A 19,630-nucleotide genomic window follows, 5' to 3' on the forward strand; every position below is an offset into this window, starting at 1 on the left:
CTCCGCGGCCCGTGGAGGTTGTAAAGGAGCCTGTTCGAGATCCTGTGGGTGAAGGCCTTCTGGGACACGACTCTGGCTTTGGACCCATAAACTAGCTCCGCTTGGGCCCTCCGTCCACCATGGGACCCCTAGACTCCTCCGCCTCTCTGAATGGACCTGCTGTCTGGGTCGCAGCGCCCACTCCCAGGGAGAGACTACCTTTCTCGGACGCGTGGGCAGGGGTTGGCATCAGCCCTGTGGAAGCAGAAGGAGAAAGCTCCGGAGCGGTGGGAATAACCCAGAGGACTACGAGTCCCCTGCTCCCCGCTTGTCTGTGCTGGGAGGCGCTGCATGGTCAACTCTGTACACCAGTTCACAGCGGAACCGGAGCTGTCTAGGTGAGGGGCAGATACACAGTTGGAGCCCCTGCGGGCCACAGGTTTTATATCCTCGTTGGGGCAAGGGGGCCTCAGCGAGGAAGAGGAGTGTTGTCTCCCACCTCCAATCCCGCCCAGGGGAGGTTCGAAGTCCTACAGTTAGGAGTGTGAACTCAGGGTTCGGAGCTGTAAAACAGGTTTACAGGGTTCTAAGGTGTAAAACACCTCCCGGGGCGTGATCTTTCTCCCTCTGTGGTGAGCTAGTAGGATCAATCTGTTTGGGATCGGGAATGCCCAGGCGATCAGCCTGGTCGCCTTGCAAAACGGCCCCACATGCCTCTTGGCAAGAAGAGGATTTTCCTGTACTTATTCCACAATTCCCCTAGAGTGAAGGAAGGTCTGGTTCTCGCTCATCTTCTGCAGGCTGTTGAATTTGATCTTCCCAATTAGACCTGAAATTTGACTCCAAGAAATCATCTTTCACCATCGCTAATAATGTAATGTAATGTAATGTAATGTAATAAGGCCATTACATCAATGGGAGGCAGCACGGCTTAGTGATTATAATACGGACGTGGGAGGCAGAAGGTCATGTAGTCTAATCCCAGCTTTTTGTAAACCCAGAAATCTGTTTTTTTTGAAACTCTGGGAAAAACGGAATTTGGAAATGCAATAGCCTGGAAATTCTAAATGCTCCTTAAGAAAATAGTCGTTTGGCCACAGGGCTGCCCACACAGTAGGTGCTCAGTAAGTGTGTTTTTTATACAATTACTAAGCACTTACTATGTGTCAAACATGGTTCTAAGTGATGGCAGTGATAAAAAAAAATGATTAGGTCGGACACAGTGCCTGTTCCGCATGCTGCTCACTGTCTGAGAAGAAGGGAGACGAGGTATTCGCCCTTTGACAGTTGAGGAAACTGGGGCAGAGAGGAAGATAGGTGAGCTGTCCAAGGTGACAGAGCAAGTAACTGGCAGAGCTGGGATTGGAACCCGGGTCCTCTGACTCCCAGGCCCAGGCTATCTCCATTCAGCCGTGCTGTTTCTTCATAGATTTCATATCCACGATAAACAGCGATGATAACTCCGGTTTGATTTTGAGCATGCCTTCACTGAGAGTTCTCTTGAGTCTTATTACTTCAAGGGATATCTTTTCCTAAAGACGTGGGTATTTCTTGTGCCCACCCTCTGGGGTGTTATCGCTGACTTCGCAGAGTGACTAGGACCGGCCAGGCTTTAAAATTCCCCTATCAATAAATTGGGGCAGCTATTTCACATGTCGGATTTATAGGCACAAAATGCAGTTTTCCTGAATGGGATGAAAATCTCCTCCTTTGGAAATGAAGTTCTCTATTACATTGGATCATATATGGAAGCGGCATAGCCTGTTGAAAGTAAGTAAGAAGACCTAGGCTTCAATCCTGGCTCTGCTACTAGTCCCGTGTGCGTCCTCGAATATCACTTAACTTCTATATGCCTCAAATACCTCATCTGTAAAATGCGGATGAAATCTTACTCCTTCCTACTTAACACAGTTCTAAGCACTGGCGTGGATCCAAGTTAATCAGGTAGGACAGAGTCTCTATCCTAATTGAATGCGAGCAACTAGGAAGCACTTACTGAATGTTATTTTCATTATTTTATGATTACTATCACTGTCATTATTTGTATCATATGAATCCAAGTAGTGTTAATGGACTTGAGTGTGAGCACCGCGGGTACAAATGCAGGCAAGCTTCTTGTCCTAGAGCAAAAACACAGTGGAACTGACCAAGGAGTAAATGAGCAGTGAACGTTCACTGATGGAGAAAGCTCACACTTCTAGTATGTGAGATACAGGTCATCCTGCTGGTCCTACAGGGCAAAGCAGAGCAGAGATTTTTCTGCCCTTCTGTCTCACCATGATGACCCTACTGTATTATAGAAGGACAACAGAAGGACCGGGCACATTATCTGTCCATAAGAAGTTTACCTTCGACGCTCCGGAATCAAGTCCCGTGTGCTATTCTGATGTGGACCTGGTGCCATCATCACCAAATATCGCTAAATATAGAGTTATTAATAAACAAGTGTAAGGCTAACTTCATTCCTCTGACGACGTGACAAGAATGGTGGTATAGATTTGGATGAAGGGCCTCCTCTTTCACCAACCCCTTTTACTCCCTCGGTGGGGTGGAAGTGGAAACTTTTCTGACCTCTTTATTGATACTTTTCAATAGAGCAACAGCCATCTTCGCTGCCAGGGAATACTTGGCTGGGGTAATAAAAATGATGAGGCTGGAAAGTAATGATAACGATTAATTTTTACAAATAATAGTAAAATAATCGTTAGTGATGATGGTGGTGGTATTTTTGAACCACCAAGCACTGCCCAATCTATTTGCACTTAGTCCGGAATCTGGAGGACTCATGCCCATCTTGTGATCCTGAGAGGAAAAGGTCTGTAACACTCAGAGTTACTCAGAGTGTGAAGGAGGATTAAAATTAACATCCTGAATATTTATAGACTGATATAAAGGAAGAGTATAGTATTGCTGACATGGGGCCCGCACAACAGTTTGGCGTCTGGGGTTTGCCCCTCACTTGGAAGGAAATTTTCTCCTGTCTATTCCACAGTCGTTTTTTGAGCCGATGTAGATAGGAGGCAGCACCAAAGATACTTGCAGATCCAAAGCAATACAGAACACTGCGAATTCACAGCTTTCACCTGAAGAATGACTTTGAGTTTCATGTTGAACGCCAGGCTCGCTCTCGTCATCCCTCAGCATTTTAGTCCCCCAACTTTCAGTCCCATGACCTGAGCACTGTAAACACTCAAGAGATATCATTTTCCAATTTTCGGTGGCAGCGCCACCGGAGGCTTTCCCGAACTGGGCTCCCTGTCCAGGACCAGCTTGGAAAACATCTTCTGGAGCCATGTAGGGGAAGGGAGATGAATAGAAAATGAGGTACAACAAGCAGGGGAGAAGGGAAAATGGTTGGCAGAGCCCATGCTCCCTCTAGACCATTATCTTGTTTAACTGAGGTGAAAGGAAGAAAAGACTAGTCTCCACTGCATTTTCAATTCTACCGCAATTAGCTCCCCTGAGAGATTCCAGGTATTTGCCTTGATCTGAGTTGTGTGAACTCTGGGGCTCCGTTGTCTGGGATTCGGGCCGAGGGGAAAAGGGGAGTTTCTTCTGGGGGAACTGAAAGGATTAACCATTGGAGAGCCCCTCTTGTGTGGCACCTTGTTGTTCCAGAGGCAAACCCCTCCCCAAGGAGCTAAAATTGGCCCGAGGCCATGGAAGGGGAGCGTGGGTATGGAAGGATTAACCTTTTCTGGGCAGGTTAATCCTACTTGAGTCAGACCTACTCAAGCAGCGGCAAGTGTAGTGGGGAAATTCAATCTCAATCTCGGCTATGGAAGTGGCTCTCGCAAACTCGCCCCATGGTCAGTGGCCCTGCATTTAGAACCCCAAAGGTAAGACAAGGGGAGACCATGAATCGGAACGGACTGGAGAAGTGGACAGGAGGAAAGGTGTGGATGAGGCATTTCTCTCTGAGGCTGTAGACAGAGATGACTTCGGCTTCATAATCGAGGAAAATCCCAGCCCGGCAGATAGGAAGGTCCATAGAGAACTAGGTGAAGGGAAAGGCGATTCAGAAACTACCCCCACTTATAGACTGGAGGTCCATCAGTGAAAAGGTGTCCCTGAGGCAACTGGCACATTGTTCTTCATGTTCATCGACTCAAAACACCTTGCCACCTCCAACTCCAGCTTGTCTCCCACCTCCATCTCCCAGTAGTGCCACCCCGAGATGAACACCGGGGAGAACAAAGCGCAGCTACAATTTTCGAATCGGCCCTGGTAGCCGGGCCCATCCTGTGGGGCCTCCACGAATGTCACACTCTTGCGATCCTGTGGCACGACAAAATGGGGACTGGCTGTACACTGGGTCATGTACACTGTGGAGAGAAAAGGTCGGTTCATTACACCACATGCTATCCCTGTCTTCCACAGGAGTTTGGAGAGTTTGGCAGTAGGGAGGGGGACACTGCAATACGACACTCCCTCCCGCCGTCGACCCCTGGGTCACGTCCTCCCGCGGTCCTGGAACGCCCTCCCTCCTCACCTCCGCCAAACTGATTCTCTTTCCCTCTTCAAAACCTTACTTAAAAATCACCTCCTCCAAGAGGCGTTCCCAGACTGAGCTCCTCTTCCCCCTCTACTCCCTCTGCCATCCCCCGTTTACCTCTCCGCAGCTAAAGCCTCATTTTCCCCTTTTCCCTCTGCTCCTCCACCTCTCCCTTCCCATCCCCACAGCACTGTACTCGTCCGCTCAACTGTATATATTTTCGTTACCCTATTTATTTTGTTAATGAATTGTACATCGCCTTGATTCTATTTAGTTGCCATTGTTTTTACGAGATGTTCTTCCCCTTGACGCTGTTTATTGCCATTGTTCTTGTCTGTCCATCTCCCCCGATTAGACTGTAAGCCCGTCAAACGGCAGGGACTGTCTCTATCTGTTGCCGACTTGTTCATCCCAAGCGCTTAGTACAGTGCTCTGCACATAGTAAGCGCTCAATAAATACTATTGAATGAATGAATGAATGAATGAATGACACTCACAGTCAATGCCTGGATAGAGGTAGCCTGGGAATTCGAGCATCTTTTCTCCACTATAGCAGTGAGAGCAGCAATGCAAGCTTCTTCTGGATGTGTTCTTAGCCCACTGGAATGGGGAATAGAAGAGCTCTTCCCATAGTATCCCCCGCCAGGGCTTTGGGAGAGGGAAAAAGCACATGAGGCAAGCCAATCAAGATTTCTTTGGCATTTCAGGTCCAAAGGCCACCCAGTGTTTAAGACCTGAAGTCCCAGCCCATCGGATTGGAGTCCCACAGGCTAACACGTGGCTGCCTCTATATAGGACGATACTCTCAGTCCATCATTCAGTAAAATGGTGGTTGTGATAGGCCACAACCTGACAGTCCCAATAAGGGTCTTACACTTTGGTACTGCATGAGACAGGAAATGGGGGTGGAACTTTCCAGAAGATTGACTCAGGAAGAGAAGAGATCCCAGGGTCCAATGGAGAAATCTGGATCATCTCCATCCAATACTAGAGATTCGTCCACAGGGGTGACTGGCTTCCGTTGGGCTAATTCCAATGATCCCTCCTCTAAAGGCTCTAGGGTCTTTTCCAATTTGGCTATCCGCCTCTTTCAGACCTAGGATTTCCCCACGAGGCAGCTTCGTCTCTGTCCGCGGCTCCCATTCTTTTCTCTGCCCTATTGACGCAGGCTTGCAAACTTTCAATCTCTCCTATACTCGTGGATAAGGCGAACAAAAAGGAGACGAATGACGACTTCCCTTCCTTTCCAGGCTTAAACCTCTGCCTGTGCCTTCTACCAGGCTTCTATTTCTCCATTTAGGATTTCCTGATTTCCCCACGACCGATTTGACAACTCGTTGACCCATCTAACAATGGTCCGTCCAACCCGTTTCATAGGACCTTTGCAGTCTGAGATGGTCCATCTCTCCCCTCGTCCTGGAGATCTATGCATTCATTCATTCGATCGCATTTATTAAGCGCAGACTGTGTGCAGAGCACTGTACTAAGCGCTTGGGAAAATAAAATACAAGGATAAAGAGTGACAGTCTCTGCCCCAAATGAGCTCACAATTTAGCCGGGGGCGGGCAGAGAAGGGGGAGAGAGGAGGCAGACATTGATACAAATAAATTAAATTATACACTTATGCGTAAGTGCTTTAAGGCTGAGAAGGGGGAAGAGCAAAGGGAGCAAGTCAGGGCGAAGCAGAAGGAAGTGGGAGATGAGGAAAAGTGGGGCTTAGCCTGGGAAGGCGTCTTGTGTCTTCAATAAGGCTTTGACGGGGGTGGGCAGGTGGGCAGGGAGGGTAATTGTCTGTCGGATATGAGAAGGGATGGCACTCCGTGCCAGAGGCAGGAGGTAGGCCCGGCGAGATTGAGGCACAATGTTAGGGTTAGCAACAGAGGAATGAGGTTTGCCGGCTGGGTTGCAGAAGGTAGAAAGGGGGAAGCTAATGGAGTGCTTTAAAACCAATGGTGAGGAGTTTTTGTTTGATATGGAGGTGGATAAGAAAGCAGTGGAGATTTTTGAGGTGGGGGTTAATTTGTCCTGAAGATTTTTGTAGAAAGGCGATCCGGGCAGCGGCGCGAAGTATGGGCTGGAGTGGGGAGAGACAGGAGGTTGGGAGATCAGCTAGGAGGCTGATGCAGTAATCTAGGCTGGATAGGATGAGTGATTGTATTAACGTAGTAGCAGGATGTAGAGGAAATCCACGAGTAGCTCCCAGAGCTCCCCGCAATTTTCCCTGACCCTCTTACTCCCAATCCCCTGTTCCCCAACCCCCGGTCTTGCACTTCCTCGTAGCCTATTCTGGTATTAAACCGGAACCGCAGGACTTTGTTCTCCCCAGCAAACACACCCCACTCTCAGAGTCGTGGGACATTGTGCTCACCTGCCGCACCCCACCCCCGGGCCGTGGGACATTACATCCCCAACCGCCCTTCACCCCCTCCGCCCAGAAGCGGCCATCCTTTGGTGAGCCCTCACTCCCTCCTCCCCTGTGCTCTGACCAGAGGTGATAAATTTCCCCCACCCCTGCTTCCCCACCCCCATCGAGCCCCAGGACTCTCCTTGCCGCTAGCCTTTTGATTTTGATCCGACTGAACCTTAGTCAAGTCAACACCCTACCCTAGTAATCACCATCTTATTAATAATATCTTATTGTACCATGTTATTATATTACCCCTTTCGCAAGTTATTGTTAATTGTTCTCAGTGCTGCCACCTACCTCTCTGACCTGACCACGTCCTTCCAACCCGCTACCCGCCTCCGATCTGCCTCTCCCGAGCCTCACCTTCCCCTTCCCCTCTCCCACCCAGGTCTTTCGCACTCCCTCCTTTGCCTCCTCCCCTTCTCCCATCCACCGACCTAGAATCCCACTTTACTAGCGCCACCCCTCATCCCCCTCCCATTGCCCTCCTCCCCACCAATCCCCCTCCTGCCACCTCCTTCCCCTCCCTCTTCCCTGCCCACGCCCCATCCCAGTCTTCGTGTCCCACCGCCACCCCTCATCACCCTCTCCCCGCCCAGATCCCACCATCGAAACCCTTCCCTCCTCCCGCTCCCTCCCCCCTCTCTCCTCCGCCCCCACAGCTGCTGTCAGGTATGGCCTTTGGATTCCTCGCTCCATTATAGGTAAACTACCTTTCTTCCTTGACCTTTTCCTTTCCTGCTCTCTCCTCTTTCTCTCCCTTACGAAGACCTGGCTTACTCCTGATTACACGGTCTCTTCCGCTGCTTTCTCCAGCGGAGGTCTCTCCTCCTCCCACTCCCACAGACTCACCGGAAAAGGAGGAGGCGTCGGCTTCCTTCTCGCACCCCAATGCCGCTTCCGCACTATCCCTCCTCCCCATTCCCTCTCCTTCCCCTCCTTTGAAGCCCTCTTATCTTTCTGGCCATTCATTCTCAGTCTCCTTTGCAGGCTTCTCCTCCCCCTCCCGTCCTCTAACTGTAGGGGTTCCTTACATGTCAGTTCTTGGTCCTCTTCTGTTCTCCATCTACACTCACTCCTTTGGTGAATTCATTCGCTCTCACGGCTTCAACTATCATCTCTAAGCAGATGACACACAAAGCTACACCTCCGCCCCTGTCCTCTCCCCCTCCCTTCAGGCTCCCATCGCCTCCTGCCTCCAGGACGTCTGTACCTGGATGTCTGCCCGCCACCTAATACTCACCAAGTGCAAAGGTGAGCTCCTTATCTTCCCTCCCCAGTCCCGTCCTCTTCCTGACTTCTCTATCACTGTGGATGGTACGATTATCCTTCCCGTCTCTCAAGCCCGCAACCTTGGTCTCATCCTTGACTCAGCTCTCTCATTCACCCCAAACATCCAAACCGTCACCAAGACCTGCCGGTCTCACCTTTATAATATCTCCAAGATCCGCCCTTTCCTCTCTACCCAAATGGCTAATTAACTTGTACAGGCTCTCATAATATGTTGGCTGGATTATTGTGTCAGCCTTCTCTCTGATCTCCCTTCCTCTTGTCTCTCCCCTCTCCAGTCTATTCTTCATTCTGGTGCGCGGAGGATCTTCCTGCAGAAACGCTCTGGGCACGTCACTTACCTTCTTAAAAACCTCCAATGGTTGCCTATCAACCTCCGCACGAAACAAAAACTTCTCACTCTAGGCTTCATGGCTCTCCATCACCTTGCCACCTCCTACCGCTCCTCCCTTCTCTCTTTCTATTGCCCACACCTTAGGCTCCGCTTCTCTGCCGCCCACCTCCTCACTGTCCCCAGTTCTCGCCTATCCTGCCTTCGACCCCTGGCCCACGTCCTCCCGTGGTCCTGGAATGCCCTCCTTCCTCACCTGGGCCAAACTAACTCTCTTCCCCTCTTCAAAGCCCTACTGAGACCTCACCTCCTCCAAGAGGCCTTCCCAGACTGAGCTTCCCCTTTTCCCTCTGCTCCTTCTGCTGTCTCTCTGCCCCCCCATTCACCTCCCCTCAGTTAAGCCCCCTTTCCCCCCCTTTCCCTCTACTCCTCCCCTTCTCCCTTCCCCTCCCCTCAACATTGTGCTCATCTACTCATTTGTATATCTTTCTATTACCCTATTTATTTTGTTAATGAGCTGTACATCCCCTTGATTCTATTGATTGCTACTGTTTTTGTCTGTCTGTCTCCCCAGATTTTGTCTGTCTGTCTCCCCAGACAGTAAGCCCGTCAATGGGCTGGGCAAGGATTGTCTCTGTTGCCGAATTGTACATTCCAAGCGCTTAGTACGGTGCTCTGTACGTAATAAGCGCTCAATAAATACTATTGAATGAATGAATGAATGAATGAATGAATGAATGAATTCACCTCACACATCCAATCTGTCCCCAGCGCCTGCCGTTCTCACCTTTACAATATCGCCAAGATCAGCCCTTTCCTCTCCATCCAAATGGCTATCGTTCCGGTACAAGCTTTCATAATAACCCCGCTGGATTATTGTGTCAGCCTTCTCTCTGACCTCCCTTCCTCCTGTCTCTCCCCATTCCAGTCTATTCTTCATTTCGCTGCCCAGATCATCTTCCTGCAGAAACGCTCTGGGCATGTCACTCCTCTCCTTAAAAACATCCAGTGGTTGCCTATCAATCTCTGCATGAAACAAAAACTTCTCACACTGGGATTCAAGGCTCTCCATCACCTTGTCCCCTCCTACCTCACCTCCCTTCCTACTGCCCACCCTGCACGCTCCGCTCCTCTGCCACTCACCTCCTCACTGTTCCCCGTTCACGCCTATCCTGCTGTCGACCTCTGGCCCTCCTCCTCTAGCTGTACTGGAATGCCCTCCCGCCTCACCTCCGCCAAACTAACCCTCTTCCCCTCTTCAAAGCCCTAGTGAGAGCTCACCTCCTCCAAATGCCTTCCCAGACTGAGCTTCCCCTTTTCCCTCTGGTCCCTTTGGTCCCTCTCCGCCCTCTGCTCCCTCCCCCTCCCCCCCTTCACCTCCCCTCCGCTAAGCCCCCTTTCCCTCTGCTCCTCCCCCTCTCCCTTCCCACACCCTCAGAACTGTGCTCATTTGTATTTATTTTTATTACCCCATTTATTTTGTTAATGAGGTGTGCATCCCCTTGATTATATTTATCGTCACTATGTTATCTTGTTTTTGTCCATCTGTCTGCCCTGATTAGACTGTAAGGCCGTCATTGGGCAGGGATTTTCTCTATCTGTTGCCGAATTGTATATTCCAAGTGCTTAGTACAGTGCTCTGCACACAGTAAGCACTGAATAAATACTATTGAATGAATTTGGGCGATCGACCTGTTCCTTGTCCACACATTCCTCTAACATGGCTCTCCGTGGGGGCACTGCAACAATTCTCTCTGCACCCATTTCCTTACAACAGCTAAGGGTTGGGATCTTGAGATTATGTACATTTCCTTCTGGTGAATCAGTGCTGTCTTCCCCCGTGCTTTGCCCAGAGCCCTGGACGGAGGGATGCAACTGGAATCCTACTATCCAGGACCTGGCTCTGGAGGACCCTCCCGAGAAGGGATGTAGTCGGTCCTGGCATGGTCCTGAGGAAAATCCAAAAGTGTCTTTCTGTGCTCCAACCCCATCTCACTTCAAGCCTGTTTCCTGAACTCTAATGAGCAGAATCTCGATGCTCCTCCTTTGGCATTTCTCCGGCTTTGTGATCAGTGCTGGAAGAGCGTGGCTCTGCTGGAACAGAAGCTCCTAACTCTGCCTATATTTCTGCAGATTCTCCCTTTAGTCCTTCTCCAGATTCCAAAGCCCCCACCCAGGAATCAGTGCATTTTCTCAAACTAAGATATGAGATTCCGCCTCCATTTCTGCACCTCCTCCTGCCGGGAAAGAGGTCGGGGTGGAAAGGAGAGTCAATAGGCCATCGAACACATTGAAACTCCCGGTAATGGTAAAGAAGGGACGCTCCCTAACAGGACCAGAACCTCACCTTCACCTTTCTTCTGCAGTTAGCAGTGTGCATCTCCTCAGTTACTATCTACAGGAGATGAAGAAGCTCCTGGAACCTCTCCTGAAATGCGTAATGGCCGTCAATGAACTTGAACTATATCTCAGGCACGCTCAGAATATGTATACGCTGCTTTGGGCCTCTCTCACCTAATTCCCGCACCTCGGCAGTAGGATCGGGAGATATTGGCGTTGCACCGGTCCAAAACGTTCTAATTGGACGTTCAGCACTGGCCTTGGGATGGCCACGGAGCACATAACTTTTCTTGTAATCCTTCGCAGCCTCTTTTATCGGACTCACGTTGTATTCCCCATGCTCCGGGGAACAGTAGAAGGATATATAGATTGTGCTGTCATCTTCCTGACAGAACAGCTTCAGACTTTGCTAGTGTCTCTCACACAGCTCCTCTTCCTCAGTGGTGACCCGCAGTAGGTGATGTCCGAGCTGCTTTCTGAACATTGCCAGCCTCCCCAGAGGTTCCTTGATTTCCAGCTGTTTTAGCTGGCAGGCCCCATGGTACACTGGGCAGCGTGGGCAGAGAAGCAGCGTGGCTCAGTGGAAAGAGCCTGGGCTTGGGAGTCAGACGTCATGGGTTCTAACCCCGGCTCCGCCACTTGTCAGCTGTGTGGCTTCAGCCAAGTCACTTCACTTCTCTGTGCCTCAGTTTCCTCATCTGTCAAATGGGGATGAAGACTGGGAGCCCCAAGAGGGACAACCTGATCCCGGCTCTGCCACTTGTCAGCTGTGTGACTGTGGGCAAGTCACTTAACTTCTCTGTGCCTCAGTTTCCTCATATGTAAAATGGGGATTAACTGTGAGCCTCACGTGGGACAACCTGATGACTCTGTACCTACCCCAGCGCTTAGAACAGTGCTCTGCACATAGTAAGCTCTTAACAAATACCAACATTATTATGACTGAAATACAGCTGAACATCACTTGAGCACCTGAGAAGACACAATAGACAGAAGCTGTGTCCACAGGTGAGTCAGCTCTTCCTGGATGCATTTGGCCAGATCCATGGCAGCCTTGTTCCTCGGGAGTGGGGCCAAGGTCGAGTCACTGGAATCGGGCTGTCCATCTCCCGTTGACCTCCTTCCAGTCAGAAAAGAGCCAGACAGTTGTTCCTGTCACAGATCCCTGGAACCAGTCAGAGAGAGTCGGACACCCCAAAGGGAAATTCGCTCCAATGATTTCTCCAGTGTCATACTTCTGCTATGGGGCTTCAACTCTTGGGGTGCACTCCCCAGATCAAAGAAACTGTAGTATAATAGTCACATTCAGCTGTATCTCTTTTCTTCAGTATTGGAGCATAAATGGATCTCTTCCAATCAGATGGTCATTGAGTGGTTAGCCATTCCTGTTGACATAATAAGAACTTTAAATGATGCCTCTCCAGCTTCCTGAAACACCTCAAAGGCAGGCTATCCAAGCCAGGTTCCTTATTTTTGGTGAGATACAGTAAAGCTGACATAACGTCACTTTCCATGATGAGTGGCTCTAATTTCAAAGGTGCTTCTTCAAATACTTCTTGTATATTGCTCTCTTTCTTGCATAGGCCCTGGGTGTGGTCTTTCCATCTCTGTTTGATTCCACTGGTATCATTTATCATGAGTCTATCTTTACTCTTGACAAAGCCAGTCCGAGGACTGTTCCCTTAAATATCCTTAATATCCTGAAATAGTGATTTTGTCCACCCACATTTGTTATTGACTTGCATTTCTTTACTTATGCTGTTATACATTTGTCCTTCCTGACAGAGCTCCGGAATTCATGGTTCATTTCTTTAACCAGGTTCTTTTAACATCTGATTTTTGCTTCCTTCCTTTTTTGGCTACTTCCAAACTTACGTTTGACATCTATTTTGCCTTTTTCTTCTTCCTAGGTTTTATAATACTGTGTCATTTTCTTCCTTCAAGACATTTTTAATCTCTGTCCACATATTTTCTGGTTCCTTGTCTGTGAGATTAAACATCTCAAATTTGAGATTAACCTCCTCAAATCTATTTTTACATGATCCTTAAATAGAGGGAGAATATTTGTCAGGCTGTGTTTGGGAATCTGTAAGGCATGATAGATCTTTGTAAGTTTTAATCTGAAGTTATATATTAGCAGGTAATGATCTGCTCCACAATTAGCTCCAGGCCATGTTTTTGCTTCCAAAATAGAGCTCGTGCATCTCTTTCTGCAAATAATACTGCCTATTGGATTTCTATATAGTCCATCTGGTGAAGTCCATGTGTATAGTCGTCCTTTAGGTTGGATAAAGAAGGTGGTGGCAATTAAAAAGTCATTTGATTCACAGAAATCAGTGTCAGTCCCCAGCTTGATTTTGATTTTCAAGGCCGTATTTTCCAACAACCTTCATTTCCATTCCATTACCAACTTAAGTAAAATCTCTCTCTGCCTTCCTCATAAAACCTATCCATTTCTTCTTGTTCTGCATCTGTTGTTGTGGCATACACTTTGAAGTATTGTCGTACTGAATGTTTTTTCTCTGAATCTAACTCATATCAGTCGGTCATTGACAGCATTATATCCGATGATTTTCTTAGCAATTTTCTCTGTCACAATTACTGCTACACCATTTGTCCTTTTTTCAGCTAGGTAGAGTAGTAGATAATTCATTCATTCATTCAATAGTATTTATTGAGCGCTTACTATGTACAGACCACTGTACTAGGCGCTTGGAATGTACAATTCGGCAACAGGTACAGACAATCCCTGCCCATTGACAGGCTTATAGTCTAGTCGGGGGAGAAAGACGGACACAGACAAGACAACTTAATCACAATACATAGAATCAAGGGGATGTACACCTCATTAACAAAATCAATAGGGTAATAAAAATATATACAAATGAGTACAGTGCTGAGGGGAAGGGACGGGAGGGGGGAGGAACAGAGGGAAAGGGGGGGAAAGGGGACTTAGCTGAGGGGAGGGAAAGGGGGGCAGAGAGGGAGCAGAGGGAGCAGAGGGAAAAGGGGAAGCTCAATTTGGGAAGGCCGCTTGGAGGAGGTAGGCTTTCAGTAGGGCTTTGAAGAGGGGAAGAGAGTTAGTTTGGCGGAGGTGAGGAGGAAGGGCATTCCAGGACAGCGAGAGGACGTGGGCCAGGGGTCGCCTGCGGAATAGGCATGAACGGGGGAATGGTGAGGATGGTGAGCGGCAGAGGAGCAGAGCATGCAGGGTGAGCAGTAGAAAAATAGAAGGGAGGAGCAGTAGGAGGGTCCAAGGTGATGGAGAGCCTTGAAGCCCAGAGTGAGAAGTTTTTGTTTCTTGCGGAAGTTGATAAGCAACCCCTGGAAGATTTTAAGGAGGGAAGTGACATGTCCAGGGCGTTTCTCCAGGAAGATGATCCGGGCAGCGGAATGAAGAATAGACTGGAGCAAGGAGAGACAGGAGAAAGGGAGATCAGAGAGAAGGCTGACACAATAATCCAGTCGGGATATTATGAGAGTTTGTACCAGCACGATAGCCGTTTGGACGGAGATGAAAGGGCGGATCTTGGCGGTATTGTAAAGGTGAGACCGGCAGGCGTTGGTGAGGTATTGGATGTGTGCGGTGAATGAGAGAGCTGAGTCACGGATGACACCAAGGTTGCGGGCTTGAGAGACTGGAAATATGGTTGTACCATCCACAATGACAGGGAAGTTAGAAAGAGGACAGGGCTTGGGAGGGAAGATAAAGAGTTCTGTTTTGGACATGTGCTCGTTAGATTGGAAATGCCCAATGCCAGTCCATTTCAGTTCGCTTATTCCTAGAATGTCGATTTTCAATCGGTCTCTTTCATTTTTGACTATTTCCAACTTTCCCTGGTTCATGCTTGGCACATTCCATGTTCCAGGAATAAAGGTATTTTTACAGCTTCGGATACTCATTTCTCACAGGACAACATCAGTCATCCGAGGTCTTTAAGGCTTTATTAAGGCTTTATTAAGGTTCTAAGCGCTGGGGTAGATACAGGTAATTGGGTTGTCCCAAGTGACGTTCACAGTTAATCCTCATTTTACAGATGAGGTAACTGAGGCACGGAGAAGTGAAGTGACTTGCCCACAGTCACACAGCTGACAAGTGCCAGAACCGGGATTCGAACCCATGACTTCTGACTCCCAAGCCCAGGCTCTTTCCACTGAGCCACGTTGCTTCTCGTAGAGACAACCTTTTGGGATTTTCCTTCAAGCCTCTCACTCTTCTCCATCTCTGCAACCTTTCCTCATTCTGGCTCCACCCACATCCATATACGTGATCTCTCTACAGTCATCACCTTAAATCCCAACTCTCTGACATACCCAGAACATCCTACATAACACTTGTAGCACTCAAGCCTGAGGGGAACCATGATACCAACATGTTCACACAATCCTTCCGATACTTAAAACAGAATGGAGATAATTTTAAGGAATCATAAGGGACTTCCCTTCTTCAAAAGAGGCTAAAACTCCTTGGACTGTTTAGAATATTGCTCCTGTAACTCGCTGAGTTGTTCTCCAGTAAATCGAGTTATCAATCTGCTCTGAACATTACCTCTTCGCCTAGCCCGCGTGGAAATTCCTGCTTCCCTCTCAGGTAAATAAGGCGGTGGGAAGGGGACTCTTAATGTGGTTTCCCTGTCCGGGAAAAGGGAAGCCCTCATACCTTTCAGGGCCTGGGGCCCTAGAAGAGATTCTAGGGTCCAATGGGGGAAATCTGGACCATCTCCATCCAATACTAAACGTACGTCCACAGGAGTGACAGGCTTCCGTTGGGCTAATTCCAATGAGAGTCCTAGAGTCCTTCACTAAGGGCTCTAGGGTCTTTTCCATTTTGGCCATTCACCCCTTTCAGACCTGAGAGTCCGCCCACGAGGCAGCTACATCTCGTTCCAGGGCTTCCTCTCTTTACTCTGCCCTGTTGAGATGGGCTTGCAAACTTTCAATTTCTCCTCTACTCATGGATAAGGCAAACCAAAAGGAAACTGATGATGACTTCCCTTCCTTTCCAGGCTTAAACGTCTGCCTAAGCCTTCTGCCAGGCTTCTATTTCTCCATTTAGGATTTCCTGGTTTCCCTACAATCCATTTAACAACTCAATGACCCACCTAACCATGGTCCATCCATTTCTTTTCATAAGATCCTTGCGTGCTTCACTGAGATCGTCCATCTCTCCCCTCCTCCTGGAGGTCTACGCATTCATTCATTTCATCGTATTTATTAAGCACGTACTGTGTGCAGAGCACTGTACTAACGGCTTGGGAAAGTACAATACAACAATAAACAGAGACATTCTGTGCCCCAGATGAGGTCACAGTTTGCCGTGAGTAGGCGGAGGAGGGGGCGGGGGGAGACAGATATTTATACAAAAACGTAAAATTACAGGTATATGCATAAGTAGTTTAGGGTTTGGGTGGATTAGAGCAAAGGGAGCAAGTCAGGGTGAAGCAGAAGGGAGTGGGAGATGAGGAAAAGTGGGGCTTAGCCTGGGAAGGTGTCTTGTGCCTTCAATAAGGCTTTGATGGGGGAGGACGGGGAGAGTAATTGTCTGTCGGATTTGAGAAGAGATGGCCAGAGGCAGGACGTGGACCCGGCAAGATCGAGGCACAGTGCGAGGGTTAGCACCAGAAGATTGAAGTTTGCAGGTTGGGTTGTAGAAGGAGAGAAACGAGCTGTGGTAGAAAGGGGGAAGTTAATGGAATGCTTTAAAACCAGTGGTGAGGAGTTTCTGTTTGATATGGAGGGGGATAACCAAGCAGTGGGGATTTTTGAGGAGGGGGTTCATTGGTCCTGAAAGTTTTTGTAGAAAGGAGATCTGGGCAGAGGCATGAAGTATGGCCTGGAGTGGGGAGGGACAGGAGATTGGGAGATCAGCTAGGAGGCTAATGCAGTAATCTAGGCTGGATAGGATGAGTATTAACTATGAGTATTAAGTATAGGATAGTATTAACGTGGTAGCAGGGTATAGAGGAAAGGATAGATTTTAGCGATGTTGTGAAGGTGAGACCAACAGGATTTGGTTATGGATTGATTATGTGGGTTGAATGAGAGGGAGGAGTCAAGGATAACACCAAGGTTATCGGTTTGTTAGATGGGAACGACACTACATTTCATTCGGGGAGCTCAAGACCCAAGTATCCCAATTCTGACACCAGTGATGTCGAGTCCCAAGTAGCCAATTTATTACCCGAGACCCTATTAGAGAGTTCGTGTCTAAGGGCAGCCGAGGGAATGAGAACCACAACGTAGAGACTAGATACCTAAATCCAAATATTTAGCTATAAGAGTGCATAACTGTACCCAGCCCAACCTAGGCATAAACTTATCCTACCGCGAGTTAACTAGTCCCATCCAGAGTTCACGTATTTAACGAGGCCGACTGGCATGGGGCTCTTGAGCCTAAGAGGTCCCTAGGTAGCGGGCTTCCCCCACCTTCCCTTTGAAGGACAAGCAGCATGGGTGTAATTTCCCCCTTCTCTTATACTATGCTTGTTGACCATAACATCGAGCTTCTTCCGGATATGCCCTAGTCTATTATTATCAGATAGTTTGGTTTCTGGCATTTAGGATGGCACTGCAGTTTTCTTTCTTCTTCAGTTTTCCTTCTTCTCCGGTTTTTTTTCTTCTGCAGATCATTCAGCCGGGGGCCCCTCCTCCTTGGCAAGATATGATAAAGGGTTGAGGGTCCTGCTTGTTGAAAGAGTTAGTTTACGAGGTAGATTAGGGGTCAAGTTCATGTTAAGAAGGGTTAGTCTCAAGAAGTGGGTCCAGGGGTCGAGTAAATGCCAGGGTCTTTGGGTCATCTCATTTTCCTTCAACACTTCACCTCGACCTCTGCATGAGCATGGCCCTCAATCACTTCCACTGTGAGGGATGTGAATGAGTAGGCCGGTGGGGGCTACAACTCTGAGATCTCTTACAGAGAGTGAACCAACAGAGTGTTAGGTGAATCAATAGCCATAAAAAATGCAACAAAAAACCAGCATGTACTATCATTTGGTTGTCACTTGGAAGCTATTTCTCTGTCCGGTTGCAATTACAGGAAGTGAGATGCTGAATGGCATTAAGTTTAATGCGTGGTTTAGGCAAGGTGCAAATGGCAATCGTCAGCCGGCGGGGAAGGTGGTGAGTCCAAACGGGAAGACATGAAATGGGATGGGGATTGTGCCCCATGTGCTTATATTGTAACCAACTCGGTTCTTGATACAGCGGTTGGCACACTGTAAGCGAAAGGAAGAGGGGTAACCTGCTGGATTTAGGGTGGGCTTGGGAGTCGGGAAGGTCCTGGGTTCTTGTCCCGGCTCTGACACCTGTCTGCTGGGTGACGTTGGGCACGTCATTTTGCTTTAGTTGGGTGGGGAGCAGTTAGCCCTGCCCCTACATATTCATTCTTTCAATTCAATCGTATTTATTGAGCATTTACTGAGTGCAGAACACTGTATTAAGCGCTTGGAAAGTACAATTCAGCAACTAAGAGACAATCCCTGCCCACAGTAGGGTCACAGTCTAGAAGGGAGGAGACAGGGATCAAAACAAGTAAGCAGGCATCAGTAGCATCATTTTGAATAAATGGAATTATAGATATATGCACATCATAAATAAAAATAAATAGAATTATAGTGTTTGAGGTATAGAATTACAGCCTATAGCCTTGTAGGCGGGGAGGTTCCCCCCACCCCCCGGCCAGCTTTGGCCCCTGCTCCGCCCCGGCCTGCTCCGGGAGGGGAAGGCCCTGAGCCCGCAGGCCGGGCAGCTTCCAGCTGGGTCTGGCAAGGCGGGCCGAGTCCTGTCCCACGGCGGAAACTCCTCAGGGTTCCTTCTACCTGCCCTCTTTGGAGCCCGTCCCTACTGGCTCCACCCTTCCCCATCCTCGGATGTCATTCGGCAGGGCGGGGGTAGGTAGCTTCAATTTGTCTGTCAATTTAACAGTTCAAGATGGCGTCAGTCACAATTGCGCCACGGCCCTTTGCGGGAAATATATGGGGAGTGGACTCTCGCCTCACTCTCTGTCAGCCACGGGAGAGGGAGGTGGGCTTCCAGGTCCAGGTGGGAGTGGGAGGGAAGAAGGAGAAGAAGGAATGGAGCTGGTCCTGGATGGGGCAGGCCGGGACTGAGGGGACGAGGGATGAAGAGCCAAGTCTCTTTGAGGGCGCCACCTAACAGGCCTCCCTGCCCAGGAGGGAAGGAGGCTGCCCCACAGCGTGGATCTCTCTGACTGGGGTGGGGGGCGGATCAGCCGGAAAATGACCGTATCACCCCTAGTTTTGAACATCGGATGTAGATGCAGAAACTGGGTCCCAAAGACATAAAGTGACATGTCCAAGACATACACCAAAGAAGTCACCCAGTAAGGATTAGAATCCAGGTCCTCCAACTCTCAGACCCGGGTTCTATCTACTAGGCCAGAAGCTGATTTCATTCATTCATTCATTCATTCATTCATTCATTCATTCATTCATTCGTATTTATTGAGCGCTTACTGTGTGCAGAGCACTGTACTAAGGAATGTTCAATTCGGCAACAGATAGAGACAATCTCTGCCCAACAACGGTCTCACAGTCTAAACGGGGGAGACAGACAACAAAACAAAACGAGTAGTCAGGCATCAATACCATCAAGATAAATTGAATTATAGATATATACACCATTAATAAAATAGAGAAATAATATATACAAATATGCACAAGTGCTGTGGGAAGGATAAGGGAAAAAGCAGAGGGAGGGGAGAAATCTTCAGGGGTCAAATTCACCATGTTGACCTATGCCCTACCCTCAAAAATAAAGACTGAGGTGG

The sequence above is a fragment of the Ornithorhynchus anatinus genome, chromosome 17, assembly GCF_004115215.2.
Source record: "Ornithorhynchus anatinus isolate Pmale09 chromosome 17, mOrnAna1.pri.v4, whole genome shotgun sequence".
Classification (NCBI taxonomy): domain Eukaryota; kingdom Metazoa; phylum Chordata; class Mammalia; order Monotremata; family Ornithorhynchidae; genus Ornithorhynchus; species Ornithorhynchus anatinus.